Genomic DNA, 16,301 nt, shown 5'->3' on the forward strand with positions numbered 1-16,301 from the left:
GCTTCAGGGTGCTGCTAATCAGCAGTCAGGAGCACCCAGGGTGGAATATTCCCCTCTGCAGCCTCACCCAGGCACCAAACGGGGCTTTCAGAACCTCGGTAATCTTAAATTAGGTTGAACCTACATGGCCAGGATGAGATCTACTCCCAGTCCTGATCCGTGGGACCAGCTCCTGCTCAAAGGCAAAGGCACATCCCAGCTTGCCGTGAGAAAATGGTGGGTCCAGCCAGAGCCCCAAACCCAATTTATTTTCCACCTTGGGCCAAGCTGTTTCTCTGCTTTACATCTCAATTTTCTCATCTGACACCTGTGGAAAATCACCCGTCCCTGGAGCTAATAAGGGCCCGCAGATGGAAGAGGTTATTTTCCAAGGCAGCCCTCGGGGGAAGGGCGGTGTGTGTGCACACACGGGTTAGCGCACCGAAACGCTGCCGGGGAGGAATACAAACCGCTGCAACACCCCAGGCTGGTGCTGAGGAGAAACCAGTTCATTGGTTTAACCCTTTCATCCCCACCCCGGTCTCCTGCCCCCGCTGATGTCCTTGAGAAGCTGTCATTCGTCTCGAGCCATTGGCTCATTCATCTTCCCCGCGGGCGGGATTTGCCCTTCCAGCTCTGCCCCTCGCCCTTCCCATCCGTTCTTTTCACAGGTGATGAATTCCCAGCCCTGAGTTTCATCCTGCCACAGCAGCCTCCCCCTCATGCTGACCCGTTTGCTTTGGGCATTTCTCAGGTGTCCGTGGGGGTTTGCTCTGGCTCCTCCGGATGGGTTGAGTGGGAAGAAGCAGGATCGCCTGCCGGCTTCCACCAGGAAAGGGGGAATGCTCCTCTGCTCCTGGCTTCTTCTCCATGGCTTTCCATCTCTACCTTCCCTCCCAAATTTCCTTACCTGCAACCCACCTTTAGCCTTTTTTTTGGCTGCTCAGGCATCTCCGAGCCTCATGAAGTGTTGACTCAACAGGATCCCACAGAAAATTAAGACAAGAGCCCATCATAAACCAGAAAATGGGGATCCCAGGGAGGGAATGAGGCCCTGATGAGGCCCTGCCTCCCAGGGAGCTCCCCTAGCCCAGGGCAGGATTTTAACCTGCATCTGCACCGTGCTGGATGAGCAGCCCTGGGGCTTCACTGGTGAGTTTATGCACCAGAGTCCAGCCTGGATTTCCATTAAAGCTCCTCCAAACTGTCCCACAGGCAGGTGGAGCAGCACAGGGACAGGAGCAAATCCCAAGGCCTGAGGACACCCAGAGCTTCTATTTTTCTCCAAATCTCTCCAAAATGCTTTAAGAGACCTGGCTGATCTTTCTTGGTGCAAAATGACCCCATAGTAGGGGCTGCCAACAATCAGATTCTAATAATGGTAACCACCACTGACACACTCAGAGCGTTCCCAGCAAACCAAACTGGGTGAGCTGGTGCAGCCCCTTCCCCCCCGGGCTCTGCCTGCATGCTCAGGATTTGGCACTGAGGGAGTTTCTCACACCTCAGTCAGATGCAGGCTGGAGCTGCTGTGAGGATTTGGCTGCTTGTTGGAAAATATCTCCCCAAATCCTGGCTGGGAGATGGGAGGGAAGAACTGAGGATGGGAAACTGTGGCTCACTGTAAAACTTCTCAGCTGGGTCCTTTGAAAGTCCTGTTGCATGTTCAGCCCTGGAGATTCTCCATCGACTCCTGTATCCGTATTTCAGCACGGGATGAATCTGGGATGGATCCAGGATCCTGGTCTGTCAGGAGCTCGGCAGCAACCGTGAGCTACAGGCTGACAAACGGAGGTACAGATGGGGTGAGATGCCCTGAAATGCCCCTCAGAGGGGGAACCTGACCCCAGGAGACACCCAGGACATGGAGAGGAGACCCTACAGCTTCAGGAAACATTTTATCAGGTGAATGTCAAGTGCCCCATCCTGCAGTCTGGATCTAACCCCTTCCTCCCACTGCCAGGATGGTCACTGGGACAGCCCCGCTGAGCCCTGGGATCAGCCAGCCCGGCTGCCAAGAGCTCTGGGAAGGTGGATTGCTTTCAGATGCTCTTGGGGGAGGTCCAGGACACCCAGAGCTGCTGCGAGCCAGGGCTGGGCACGTGGCCCGGAGCAGAGCCAAGTGACAGCTCCTGCTGTGCTCAGAGCAGCGCGGGTGTGAGAGGAGTGTGAGAGACAGAGTGGCCGAGGGGCTGAAGGAGGAAAGCAGGGAAGAGGCCTCGGTCACTATTTACAGCATCACTGGCCAGGCCAGGGAGGGCATTGTCCTGCTCTGCTCTGCTCTGGGGCAGCCTCACCTCCAGTCCTGGGGCACTTTTGGGCTCCACAGAATAAAAAAGATGTGAAGCCACTGGAGGGCATCCGATGGAGGCCACGAGGATGGGGAAGGATCTGCAGGGGTCTAATGAGGAGGGGCTGAGGGGACTTGGTCTGTTCAGCCTGGAGAAGGAGAGATTGAGGGGAAACCTCACTGGGTTCTTCAACATCCTCCCAAGGGGCAGCAGAGGGGCAGCTCCGAGCTCTGCTCGCTGTGGCAGGGACAGGACCCAGGGAAGGGCTGGAGCTGTGTCAGGGCAGGGTCAGGCTGGAGAGCAGGGAAAGGTTCTTCCCCCAGAGGGTGCTGGGCACTGCCCAGGCTCCCCAGGGAATGGGCACGGCCCCGAGGCTGCCAGAGCTGCAGGAGTGTTTGGACAGCGCTGCCAGGGATGCCCAGGGTGGGATTTTGGGATGTCTGTGCAGGGCCAGGGGTTGGACTGGATGGTCCTGGTGGTCCCTTCCCACTCAGGACATTCTGTGATTCTACTCACTTTTAACCCAGTGCAGTGGTTGTCCTTTGCACGTCAGTGGGGCCGGCGTGCTCAGAGCCACAGTGACCATTGCACAGCTGGACAGAGGAGCTCTCCAAGGGCCCTGGGAGAGCTGGGGACACAGACACCGCTGGGACACTGCAGTGGGCAGGTTGTCCCTTGAGGACCAGCATCCATCCCTCCCCTGGGCTCCCAGGGAAGTTTTACCAGCACCCAGAGGCACTTTGGAGCCCCAAATGCCCCCTCTACCGCCTGTCACTTTTTCTTCTCAGCCACTTCTTCCACCCCAGTTCTTTCCCCCAGCACTAATGGGCTCCCACCCCTCCCCCTGGCCTCCCAGCCCTTCCCTCTCAGTGCTGCTGTTCCCACGAAGGGTCCTGAAAGGGTACTGGTGGCACAGGGTGGTTTACAGTGACCTGTGTCCACCCAGCCGGCATGTCCCTGGCACAGGCCTGAGCAAAGACCTCACAGCTCGTGGCAGTGATGATGAGCGGGGTCTCAGCGAGGAGCTGGCAGTGAGCACCGAGCGCCCGTGTCCTCCCCGGCTGTGCAGGGCTGGGTTTGGGGTGCTGGCACAGCATCGGGTGCTGCACTGCTGGAGAGGTGGCAGCTGGGAGTGTGGCTGAGAGAGCTGGGAACGTTCAGCCTGGAGAAGAGAAGGTTGTGTGGAGACCTCGCAGCACCTTCCAGGATCGGAAGGAGCTACAGGGAAGCTGGACAGGGACCCCTCATCAGGAAAGGGAGGGACAGGACAAGGGGGAATGGGTTCAAAGTGTCAGGGGACAGGAATACATGGATATTGGGAAGGAATCCTTCCCTGTGAGGGTGGGGAGGCCCTGGCACAGGGTGCCCAGAGCAGCTGCGGCTGCCCCTGGATCCCTGGCAGTGCCCAAGGCCAGGCTGGACGGGGCTTGGAGCAGCCTGGGACAGTGGGAGGTGTCCCTGCCCGTGTCAGGGGTGGGACTGGATGGGCTTTAAGGTCCTTTCCAACCCAAACCATTCCAGGATTCCATGACACTGGCACAGGTGACCATCCAGTGTGGCAGGGGCAGAGGCCATGCAGTGAAGCTCAACCAGGGGCTGGCAGCCCACACTGGGGGACCTGGCTGAGACCCCCAGCAGGGTCTGGGTCAGCCTCTGAGCTGCCCAAAGAGAAGAGGGTCCCCCCCACGACCGTGGGTGCCCACCCAGGGCAGGCTGAAGACATCCCTGGAGAACCAGGAAGGGGAAACAGGCGGGAGTGAAGCAAAATCCCACCCTTGGCTAATCCAGGTCCTGCTCCAGCCTCAGGCTGCCGTTCCCCATGGCTGCTCCAGCCCCTCTGTCCTGCTAAAGTGCCCCCCTCCCTTTCTCCGAGCCGCAGCATCGCCGTGAGAGCTCTGATCGCTTGATCTGGTGCTGCTGCCCAGAAAAGGACTCCCAAGGACACCAGACACGGAGGGGACACCACGCTTGGCTTGATTAGATGGATTTGAGACCAGCTCTGAGCCCTCCTCCAAGGCCAGTGCAGCAGGGCTGTGATCTTCCCAGGGGAGCGGCTCCAGTTTGCTTGGAACACCAAAGGGGAGATGTCGCCCATCCCCATGGCATCCACATTTTCCTGGGGGCCAGGGGTGCAGCCCTCCAGCATTCCCCCTCCCCTCTGGCCACTGTTCCCACAGGGAGAGCAGCAGCAGCTGAGATAATTCACCATTTAATGTGACCAGATGGCTTAATTTAAACCAAATCAGAGGGGAGAGAAGCCGGTCTGAACATCCCCAGGAGTTCAGGTTGTCCCTCCACCTCTCCCTCTCTCTTCACTGCCTTTCTCCAGCAGCAGGTAAGGTCCTGCAGGAGCTGCTGCAGGGCTGGACTCAGCCCCAAAGCTCCTCAGGTCCTTTCATCCTTTCTCCTCCCCAGGCTCCACTGTGCAGGAAGGAGGAAAAAAATACCCAGGTGTAGCAAAAATTCCAGCCTCCCCCAAAGCCCTTTGCACACCGTTTTGGTCCACAGAAGCCCTTGAGATCGTCACTTTGGGGGTCGTGTTGATGGGTGACAGGTACAGGTGTGGTTGGAGGTGGTGGCACTGTCACCCAGCAGTGCAGGGACTGCAGGGGCAGAGCTGACAGCGATGGGGAGGGGCCAGGGTGGGCAGAAGCCTCAGAGGTGGGCACAGGGAGCAGAAGGATAAAGACCAAAGGCACTGTGGCTCCTGTGCTAAATCCGTCCTGCTCCTGTTCTGCTCCTCAGGAACATCCCAGCAACCATGGTGCCCCTTAATCCCTCCCGAAGCTGCCCTCCAAGCTGTGCTCCCCTGACCCTGTGCCCATCACACTGCCAGCTCTCACAGAATCACAGAAGGGTGGGAAGGTCGGTCAGGCTTGGAAGGGCCCTCTGCAGATCTCCCAGTCCAACCCCCCTGCCAAGGCAGGGTCGCCGGGGTGCAGGAACACATCCAGGCGGGTTTGGAATGTCTCCAGAGAGGGACACTCCACAGCCCCCTGGGCGCCTGTTCCAGTGCCCATCTTGAGCTCTTCCCCCGCCTCAGGGCTTCTCCTGGCTCTTTCCTTCCACCCAGAACCAAATCCCACTCCGGCTTTGGCCACGCAGGCCCCATTTTATGCCCTTCAAGCCTCTCACACAGTGAGATCCTGCCCAGACTGGAGCTTTCAGTGCTAAAATCAGCGTTCTCTTGGTCAGCAGGGGTGGAGGAGGCAGATCTGAGCCCAGACCGTCCCCAGGGCACGGTGTGAAAGTGGAGGATGATCAGGGAAAGGTACGATCAAGCGTTCAGCACTGCGTTTTCCTACCCAGGAATTATCCCAACACGGCTCCCTGTGCCCACAAGGAGAGCCAGGGAGCCAGCCCTGCTCCAGGCAGGCACCACAGAGCCAACACAGCTCCTTGGGCTGCCAACCACCACCATCCCCACCTGCACAAGGAAAAGAACCTGAGATGGGGGGCAACACCTCCAACAGCTGTGCCGACCCCCCTAATTTCCAGAACAAACACACCAGGCTCTTCTCTGTCAAGAGGCGTTGATTTTCCTCTCATTACCCACAGAACAAATCCATCCTGGTTATGCAGAGCTTTCATAACAGGTTGCATGGCCGTAGGTGATTGCTTTAAAAAGCTCCCCACCCATGGAGCTGCGCTCGCCGAGCCCGTTCCCTCCGCAGTAATAAATGCTAATAACAAGGCTCGGCACCACGCAGCATTTTATGGCCTGTCTAATGCAGGAAGTCAAAGTTACTGAACACAACGGGCCCTTCTAGCCACAAAAATGAGCAGAATACGAGGAAAAAGCCAAAGCAGCCTTGATTTGGGCTATCAAAGCCGAGTCTGGGAGTTAAATGATGCGCCCGAGGCTAAAAAGTGCATCGATGGCAGGACCCGGGGCTGGCGATTTGCTCCTCTCCCACCCGCGTCCACGAGCCTGCCTCGGGCACAGAAGTGGATGGATGATTCCCATCCCCTCGCAGCAATTTTCTCCCCCATTAGACTAATTAGCTCCCCCAGCCCAGCAGATTTCGCTCGTTCCCAGCCCGATGTGCCAAGGCCGGGGTCTCGGGAGCCGCTCGGTGCCGTATCAGCACGGAGCAGCCGCTCTGCCGCGGCTCGGGGCGGTGATGGGCAGGACTGATCGCCAGCCAGGATGTGCTGAGCCGAATTTCAATCAGGCCGGGCAAAACCCATCCACCTGCATCCTCCACGGGGGAAATCTGGAGGGAGAAGCCTGGAAAATGTTTCTTCCCGCGTCTTGGGAAGAGTCTGATCCCATGGAAATGCAGCGGCAGCGGGGTGTGGATGTGGACAGGGTGGCAGCTGTGGTGGAAGGGCGGACGGAAGCTCCAGGCATGATTTTGTCCTGCAGGCTGAAAACGTGGAGGGGAAAAGCAGCAGTGAAATGTGAGGAGAGGAGCCAGGAGCAAAGGCTGGGGCTCACAAAGGACGGAGCTCATGAAGGAAGGGACTCAGTAAGAAAATTCTCTTTTCTCCTCCCTCCTAGTGAGGTTTTGCGGACGGGCACAAACCCCGACCACAAAAAACAGCAGCCCTTCTCTCAACAGCAGCTCCCTGCCTACTGTGGAAGTTGAGGATCCCTTGTTGCCCCTCTTTTAGGATCAGCTGGCAGCAATGAGGGACTCGGGTGCCTCGGGAGCCACCCCGATTTACCCCTTGCTCCTGCCCGTGGCCCTCGGGGCGGTTCCGGCTCTGCAGCACAGACAACGGGATTAGCATCGATCTGCCGAGAGCAGCATCCTGGGCACGGGCACCCACCGCCCCTCCCGGCCTCCCTGGCCGCACCTCTAACCCGCAGCCGGCAGCAGAGTCTTCTGCAGAGTGTCCTGGCCCCATACGGCCCCCGGAGCTGTCCGGCAGAGGGGACAAAAGCAGGTCCTGACCCAAAGAAACCACGACCCAAACGCGCGGTGCAGATTTGAGAGCTGAACCCCAGGGCACATCACCCCCCTCCCGCTGGCTTGGCTTTTTGGTTACAGCTGCTTTAGGACAACGGCCATACCCCAGCAGCTGCTTTCTTACCCATGAGAAAGAGGAAAACATCCCTGTTTTATCCCCAAAGGCCTCTCTGGCTCCAGTAACATCTGTGCAGTTTCAGAGGGAAATGGGGAGAGGGGCTGAACGTGAAAAGAAGACAATTCCTACTGCATGCTGCATTTTGGGGTGGGGACATCCCAGCAGCCCAAGGATCTCCTGCATTTAAATTCCTTTTCCTTGGAGCTGGGTCCTTGTTGTGGTGCCTGCGGGCTGATGAGGAGGGGAAGGAGCAGCAAGGCTGTGTTTAGAGTCATGGAATCCTGGAATGGTTAGGGTGAGAAGGGACCTAAAGCCCCTCTTGTTCCAACCTCCGTGGGCAGGGCCACTTTGCACTAGACCAGGTTGCCCCAAGCCTGGTCATTGCCAGCAATTTCAAAGAGGAACAAAAGCCCTTGAACATTTTTAATGATGGATGTTCCCTGTCTGCTCTGTGCTGAACAAGGAGCCTTTAAAGTCAGGCTCCCTTTGATTAGACGATGGACCGAGGGAGAAAGAAGGGCTTCTCCTCCTCCTTATCTATCATCTACCCTCCTCCATACCCAGCCTGCCCCAAAAGGGCTAAATTTAGAAGCAAAAGCCCAAGAATTCCAAGCAAGGAATTTCCAAGGGGCAGTAGGGGGAGAGCGGAGCAGCAGCCCCACAACCAGGAACTTCTAACCCACGGTGTCTCCTGAGGGGTTTTAGCAGAGGATGGGGGACATCAAGGGGGTTCCTCACCATCTATCCCCAATTTATCCCTATCATTTTCTGGGATACAGGAGCTCTCATTCTGCTGCACAGAGCCAACACAACCCCCCCATCACGGCCACAGCCAAGACCAGAGAGGAGAACTTGCCCCTTCCCTCCTCCTCCTTAATCTCTTCCAAAGCGCTGCTCCAGATGAGTTAAGAGCCCCAGCATCTTAAAAGGCCATTTCTCCCCACAAATCCCAGCCCTGCCAAGCTCCTCAGCTCAGCTGGCTTTCAACATCCCCGACTGGCTCCAAGGACTCTTAGACCAATGACGGGAATGTGACGTCCTTCTCTGAGAGGGACAACACTCGGGAAGCACGAAGAGCCCCCAGCTGCAGCTGACTCCCAATTATTCTGCTCTGAAACTGCTTTGTGGTATTTTTTGGAGTTGTTAACATCCCATTTAAAGTGTCCCCTTGAGCAGAGCTGGCTGGCAAGGAGCAGGGAGGGTGCACGGCTGGAAGGAACCGCAGCTCTCCCGTTATGGTAAGTTTTCCAAAACCCACTGGTTGTGTCCCTAAATAGTTCCCTTCCATGGACAGTGAGATGGTGTCAGCTGCCTTTTTTTAAATGAACAGCAGAAAACAACAAAAGAGCTGCAAGTGGCAGCTATAAATGCAGAGCAGGGGCTGCAGGGGGTTGGGGTCCCCTGGAGAGGGGCCGGGGGGTTTGCAGGGAAAGCAGAAACGCGTTCAAAGGGGACGATGCTGGGCTGACCCTGTGAGGAGCTGCCGCAGCCTGGCAGAGCTGCTCGGACACCGCTGACCTTCCCCTTGCTGGCAGTCTGGGAGGAGATGGTATCTCTTCCAGCTGGAAGCAGCCATCCATCCCTGGAAGTGTCAGAAGGCAGGTTGGATGGGGCTTGGAGCAACGTGGGCTAGTGGAAGGTGTCCCTGCCCATGGCAGGGGGTGGAATGGGATGGGCTTTAATGTCACCTCCAACCCAAACCATTCCACGAGCCATACTGAAAGCTGCTCCTTGGGCTTCTCCCCTCTTCCCCTGGCCAAGTCTCCTGCACCCTCCATGCTCAATGGGGGACTCCAAGCTCTGCTGCAAAATGCTTCCCACCAGGGCTTAAACACATCGGGTTTATCACATATCTCTGCCCATCCCTGCTTCCCATCACTGCTGGGAATCACAGAATCGTTTAGGTTGGAAAACGCCTCCAAGGACATTGAGACCAACCTTTGAAAAGCTGCAAAAATCCTCCTTTCTCCAGGAAGAGCCACAGGCTCCCACGGAGAATTCAGCCAGGTTGCTGAAATAAAGTCAGTGGATATCTGGAGTGCTGTGGTTTAGTCTGGGGGGTTGGTTGGTTGGTTGGTTGTTTTTCCTGCAGGCTGTTCCCCAAATACCATTTTCTGAGAGCAGGAAGAAAAGCCGGGGACTTGCTCACGCTGGGAAAAAACCAAAGGCTGACAGTGGAGCAGCCTGGGCAGGGATAAGAGGGAATTCATTTGCACGTGTTCCATGCAGCCTCAGACACACAAAATCAGCCCCTGGTTACCACTGAGCTTCTGGCAGTGCCAAGAGAATGCCCCTGGCACGTGCTCCCCAGCCCAGGGACAAGGGGACTCCCTGGGACACTCCTGCCCTGGTGACACCATTCCCAGGGGATCGGCTCACCTCCTGCATCCCAGAGGAATGTCCATCCCAGCAGCACAGGGTGGCCCTCTCCTCACCTGTGCCAAACCTTGGCCAAATCCACGATCCAAGAGCTGAACCACGACCCTGCAGCACCAAAGTGCCTCTGGTAGCACCCCCTTGACTCCACGGGGAGCGACACAGTTTCCAAGACTACAAAAAGCAAGGAGTTGGGCAGAAAAATGACTTTTTTCCTCTTTTATTATCAAGAACAAGGAAAACAGCCCATTTTCTGAGCACAGCCTGAATAGGAACAAGTCTGCCTAAATTCCCTGTGAATGGAGATGAAATCCCATCGTGTCAGCTGTTTCCAATGCTGGAAAATCATCTGTCGGATAGGAACTGTTTCAGGCATGCTGAGCGCAGGGCAGGGCTGGGGGAGCAGCTATTAATGCCAGTGGAAGGGGTTCTCAATTAAAAAAAAAAACCGATGACAACAGTTTTTAGATCAAAAGGAGCCTTTTCACAGGACATTTTCTTTGCTTGGGCAGAAATATTAATCAATCAGGCTGAGAGGAGCTGCAGCAAAAATCATTTGGTTTGGTACCAGTTTGGGAGTTGGATTTGGCTCGGAGGACACGGGGTGTTAAACACCCATCGCTCTTTTAATGAAAACACCCCCGAGAAAGCGAGGAAGCTTCTCCGCAGATGGGAGCTCAGGGTTTTTTCCCCAGGTAATGGATGGCGAAGCACAAATTCCGCTTTGAAAATGGAGCAATTTGTTCAACCCTGGCTGCTCATGACTGGTTTGAAAAATCGAAATAACGAACGGCGCTGTGGAGAGCGTGGCCTTGAAGTGCCCGATTGCACCGGGGCTTCGGTGGCTCCCGTCCGTCCGCGGCCTTCTGCCTCTGCGTGAATCCCACCTGCCTCACATCTGGCTCTAGGACAGAGATCTCACCAGGAGGTCGGGATCTGGGGAGCCTTCTGCTCCCAGAAGCAGCTCATCCCCACAGAGATGGTCCATCCCTGCCCAGCAGCTGCACCATTTACACGTCACCCATGGGCTGGCCCTGCGGATGCAGCATTCCCGTGCAGGGAGGCAGTGCTGGGGCTGACCGAGAGCTGGCTCTGCTTTGTCCTTGCTCTCATTGTGCTTTTCGGCCTCCCTCAGGGTGGCTAGAAGTGGCTGCAGGTTGGGTTTCCAAGGTTTCCACATGCTGGATCACCACATGGAAAAATCCCACCAGAGCAGGGGGCAAACAATGGGCAGGAAACGCCGTGGCTCCAACTTGCATCTCAGCGGGCTCGAGGATGTGGCTTGTTCGGGAAAATCACACTGCTGGCTTCAGCATCCGGCCCATGTCCACATCCCCACCGAGGGGGGCCTCCAAGGGTGCCACTGGATGGGTCCCCAGGCCAGCCATCCTGTGGTTATTGGGAGAACCAAACCAGCATCTCATTGCTGGGTCCCACTTGCCAAATCTTCTCCCGTGCCGCACTGGGAGCACTGGGTTTTGTCCCGCTGCCCTGCTTTGCCACCCAGCACTGTCACTGCACCAGCTGGGTTGAGTCCTGACCACAGTGCTGGGCACAGGCAGGAGAAATCAGAGAAAAGCCCTGCAAGGATGAAGAGTTTTCTCTTAGTTTTCCGCCCAATTTCCAAGGAAGATGCAGCAGGAGGGGGGAAAATCAGGGGGGAATTCTCCAAGCTAGAAAATAACAGAGACCCCAACGTTTCGGTCTCTTCTCCATGGGAGAGTCTGGTGGTTGAGGACTCTGCGATGGCCAACGAGCAAACCAAGGCAAGGCAGTCCTGTGGTGTGACCCTGAGCCAACACCTCCAGCCTCGCGTCCTCCGAGGGCGTTTCTGCTCCCGCACATCGGACTGGAGACAAACCTGCCCCTGGAGAAGCCCTTTCAGAGATGCCTCGAGGCAGAAGAGGACACAGATCCAGCACGGGTGAGAGAATCTTCTGATTTAACTCACTTAGCTCCAGGAGATGGGGTGACAATTCCTGTTCCCACCCTTCCAAACCCAACCTTGGCGTCACATTGCCCCTTTTCCCCACAGGAAAGCACCAAACCCGCCCCGCACGGAGCACACCCAGCCCCCAAACCCCCCCAGAGGGGCACGGGGTGGCTCGAGCAGCACAGCCCACACCCAACCACCTTTACCAGCATTTCACACCCACGCCCACGCCTCTGCTTCCGCCCCAACATCCCAGCGGGAAGGGATTGGGATTTACAGCCACCGCCCTCCTCCTGGTGCCATCCCATGGTCGACCCCCTGCTCCCGCTCTCTACCTGCTGCCTTTTTAAAATTTTATTTTATTTTATTTTATCTTATTGTCATTATTTTTTGCAAGGAAAACGGGTTGCCCTGGAGCTGGGTCTCCATGGAAACTTGGGTTTTTCAGACACTCAATGGAAAACGCTGGCACGGAGACGCTTGTGCAGGAATACTGATTCAGCCCCAGCGTCTGTAACACTGACTGCATTTTAATCCCGCTCCGCTACCCGGAGAGCTAAAAATACCCTGTGAGCTGTCGCCTCCTGAACTCGAGTAAACAGCTTAAAGCAACACGGTGCTGCCGGAGCAGAAATTCCATGAATCAGCTGAAAAAAAAAAAAAAAAAAAAAAAAAAAAAAAAAAAAAAAAAAAGGGATGGGGGAGGTAACGGTGGGGTCTCAGCCCTCCCCCCCAGCTTGGTGGAGGAGAGCAATTCCCCACTCCAGGGATAGAGAAGGAGCAGCTGGAGGCAGCAGACGGGTCCTTGGGGCTGTGTTGCACCTCTCCGAGATGCCCTTTTCCCAGTGTAAAAGCAGGAAAACAAGGTTTTCCCTGGCCCCCAGCTGGCTGGGAGGAGCGCTGTGTTCTCTGCCGTGCCAAGCTCAACGCGTGGCACTGACATGGGCTGGGCAGGAGCCAGCTGTCCCCACCGAGGGGGCTGGGGACAATTGAGGGAGGGGTGACCTTGCTGGCACGGTGTTCTTCCTTCTCCCTCCGATCACCTCTCCGAGAAAAAGACCCTGAGGTCCAGCAGAAGGGGCACTGGGGCCGTGGGCACTGCCAGCCCCTCGCCGTGCCCACAGCCCTGTGCCAGCCCAGCCCTCCCGGGGCCGTAATAAGCAAATAAAGTCCAGCTCTCCCCTCCCAATTAGCTGGGACTGTCCTCAGCTGACTCCCAGAGCTGCTTTTTGCAGAATACACAAACACCTCCTTAATTTCTCTCTCTTTTCTTTTTTTTTAAAGACATTCTCCCCGCAGCTCAGCACTCCCCGGGAGGGAACACCCAGATGGGGAAACTGAGGCACGAGCCTGGTTGCTCAAGACCTCGCGGCAAGCTGGGAGTGAATCCAGGCTTCCCAGGTCTCCCCAGCTGTGCCCGGAGCTGGGATCAGGCATTGCCCTGCAACATCCCATCCAGGAAATTCTCCTACCTTCATTAGTGCCGGCTCCTAATTAAAATGCTCTCAAAAGCCCACGGCAAGGACGTGAACCCGCATCCAGGTGGCTTTGTGGAGGTTCCAGCAGCTGGATGGAGAGCTGGGATTGATTTTTCTAGGGAAACTCTGCATTTATACATTTGTTTTTCTTCCCGCTGGGGGGGAACAGGCGGCGTTCTGGGGATGTTGCTTTGAGCCTTTATTTCTACCAGGATCTAGAGAAGCAGGGAAAATGCCATCCCCAGCTCACAGTCAGACGATTCAGGGTGGGTGATAAATGGGGTTCTGCAGTGGAAAATTCCCCCCTGCCCTGTTCAGTGTGGGCAAAGCCTGTTTCCCAGTAAAACCATTCCAGGGCTCAGCCATTCCCAGCACCCCAGGAACCCCTCCTGAGCCTCTCCCTGGCTTATCTGGCATTTCAACACATCTTACAATACTGCAAAGCGGGGATGAGGGAAAAAAAGAAACGTTTTAGGTCCGTGTTTGTGGGTTCTAAGATCTCCCTCCAGCAGGGATGGGATTAAGGCCATTGGCTCTGAGTAGCCAGAGCAGTAAAATCTGTGCGTGGCTAAACTGCAAGGCTTGCTCATTTCTTGATGATAAAGAGACTCTGTTTGGGGCTTGAGTTATTTATTGGACTGCATCTCATTAGCAGAGTGGGCACTGGGCACACTGAACACCCCCAGCCCTTCCCCTCCACGCTGAAATCCTCTGCTCCAGCACTGAACTGGGGAGCCAGGAGCAGCCCTGGGGAGGGGACGTGCAGGGCCGTGGCAGTCAGGGAACACTGCCGAGTTCAGCAGCTGCAAATCTCCGTGTGATCAGGGTGGGATCAGGGGGATTCAGCCCCCAGCCCCACGCTCGGCTCAGCACCTGTGCGTGGAGCAGCGTTTGCCAGGCAGATCCGTGCTGGGACAGAGCCAGCTCCCGCTGCAGCAGCACCCACAGGGTGCCCTGGCTCGGGGGAAAAGCCCCTCTGGCAGCTCAGACCTGGCCCCTCGGTTCTCCCTGCAGCTCCTTTCCCAGCCACCCCCTCCCAGCAGGTACTTTCCTAGATTAAAAACCCTGCTCTCATCCCTTGGTGTGGTGCCCCAGAGCCTCGCGCTTGTTTTTATTGACAGCCCCATCTTTTGTTGATTAAAATTCCTTTAAGTGCACCTGGTGGCTGATCCCACTCCCGAGCCAGGGATGCTGTCACTGTCCCCTCCTCCATCGGGCCTTTCTGCCCAGGCTCCCTCCCAGCCACGTGTCCCCAGGTGCTCCACGTGTCTCCTTGGCTTCAAAAATAAAGGAAAGGAAACAAAAATGCTCCAGGATGATGGGGAAAAGGGTGATTTTTGTTTGGGAAGAGAAAGGGACTGGTGTCAGGGCATGCCAGGCTCTGTCCTCATCCCTTGTTTCCCTTCTCCCACTTGGCTGGATTTGCACCTAGAGGGATGCAGAGCCAAGGAACACGGGCCAGGAGCCGAGTCGTGCCAAAAGCACCGAATCCAAGTCTTGCGGCTCCAAACAAGCAGTGGCACTGACAAAATCCCTGCCAGCCCCGGGCTGGGGCTGCCGGAGCTGGGCTTGGCTGGGATCGCCCACTGGTGAGGATGATCTGCTCTGTGGGGATGTGGGAATGCCAGGAGCATCCCACTGCCCAGTGAGGGGACGGATGCCTGGGTCCAGAAATGGGTTGGATTCCTTGTGGGGACTGGAAGACAAAATCGACCTTTCTGCTGCCCTTTGGGATTTCTGCTCCCTCCAGGAACTGTTGCTCTTCCACACCTGATCCTGGTGTTCCCCCAAGAGGGTTTGGGCTCACCTGCGGTCCGGCCTCCCCCAGCTCCATTCCCCCACCCGCCACAACATTCCTGTGTCTCCAGGATCTGTTGGGAAGCTGGGTTTCCCATGGCTTTGCCCAGCAGGAGCTCGGGAATCCCTGCACGGGCTGGGGGTTGGGATGGGCTCCATCCCCTCCTGCATTCCCACACCCCCACGGGGTCCTGGGCTGCAGGACCTTACCTGGCTCGTGGATCTCATCACCTTTGTGCAGCTTCAGAGAGGTTTGGCCATTCATCGTCCCCTGCCCCCCAGATTTAGGCTGGGGCCACGATTCTCAGCCTGCAGCCCCAGGGTCAGGCGTGGAGGGATTTTGCTCTCTCCCAAAGCAGAAGGAGGAAGGGGAGGGGCCCATGGGGTCTGTGCACACCCATTCCATCCCTGAGTCACCCGTTTGTTCCTCCTGGCTAATTTTTGCCCAGGGATCAGAGAGGAACAGGTTGCAATTGGAATGGTGATGGGAAGAGGCTTTGTCCAGGCTGGAGCAGCGACCTCATCCTGCTGCTGGGGTTCATCTCCAGCCGCTTCTGTCCCAACCACCCACAGCATGACCACCCTGCCCCCACACCCCCTCCCACAGGGCTGGGCTGTCCCTGTCCCCTCGAGGTCACCTGAGGGCAGGTCCTGAGCTCTGCTGAGATGTTCCGAGCGCTCGCGGTCCCCGACAGGACCCCAGGGGATGCAGGGGCTCAGCACCCCCTGACCGACCCTCCCTGATGAGCCAGCCCCGGCACCCAGCATCGATCTGTGATCGATCCATGATCGATCCGTGCCCACGGCCACGTCGGAGCAGGGCCCGGCAGGAGGACTCCGACTCCGAGGACTCTGCAGCCGCAGCGGGAAGCGAAGCCTCTTGGAGGAAGGCTCTCTCTGTAATTGCTCTTTGGCCCCTGGCCACCAACTGCTCACATTTGGGAATGTTTTCTTTCCAGTCTCACGGCCGCTTTTCAGTTCCCTCCCTGGTTTTACCCATCTCAGCCTCTTCCCACGCCACCACTCCCAAATGAAAGACCTCAGGGTGTCGAAGGTAGAGCCCCAAATTTCCAGACAAGGTGTCAGCTGCAGCCCCCCCAGCTCATGGCAGCAGTGATTCGGAGCACCCGGAGCTGTGCCAGAACTCTGCAGTTCTCCAAGGGCTCCTGCTGGGCCTGTCAGGGTACAGCCCCAAAAGGGTGTGAAATATTCCCCAAAAGGATGTGAAATACTCACCATGGAGTCAGCAGGACCGGCCCGTTCACCCCATCCTGGTGTTCCCTCTGAGAGCCGAGGATGGCCCTGCGGTGATCCAGCAGCGCTGGTGGGTGATGGCCGGGCTGGGCAGAGCCTGTGTCAGCTCTGCGGGGCCTTTCCCCCACCAAAGGGCTCACGTGGGTGATTCTGCCGGGG

At 57.0% G+C, this 16,301-nt stretch overlaps 2 long non-coding RNA genes across 3 annotated transcripts; one reads left to right on the plus strand and one right to left on the minus strand.

The window, feature by feature from the left end:
* Positions 1-9,883: 9,883 nt before the first annotated feature.
* On the minus strand, positions 9,884-15,511 carry LOC109145256. 2 transcript variants are annotated; one of them, XR_005603670.1, is made up of 2 exons: positions 15,099-15,511; positions 9,884-12,260 (listed from the first exon to the last, which is right to left on the minus strand). It is a non-coding gene; the product is annotated as an uncharacterized LOC109145256 (long non-coding RNA). The 2 variants fall into 2 exon arrangements; XR_002046552.3 differs by lacking the exon at positions 15,099-15,511 and adding an exon at positions 13,086-13,167.
* On the plus strand, positions 11,517-13,670 carry LOC120411289. Its single transcript, XR_005603671.1, has 2 exons — positions 11,517-11,604; positions 12,898-13,670. It is a non-coding gene; the product is annotated as an uncharacterized LOC120411289 (long non-coding RNA).
* Positions 15,512-16,301: the final 790 nt, after the last annotated feature.

Source organism: Corvus cornix, chromosome 26 (genome assembly GCF_000738735.6).
Source record: "Corvus cornix cornix isolate S_Up_H32 chromosome 26, ASM73873v5, whole genome shotgun sequence".
Classification (NCBI taxonomy): Eukaryota; Metazoa; Chordata; class Aves; order Passeriformes; family Corvidae; genus Corvus; species Corvus cornix.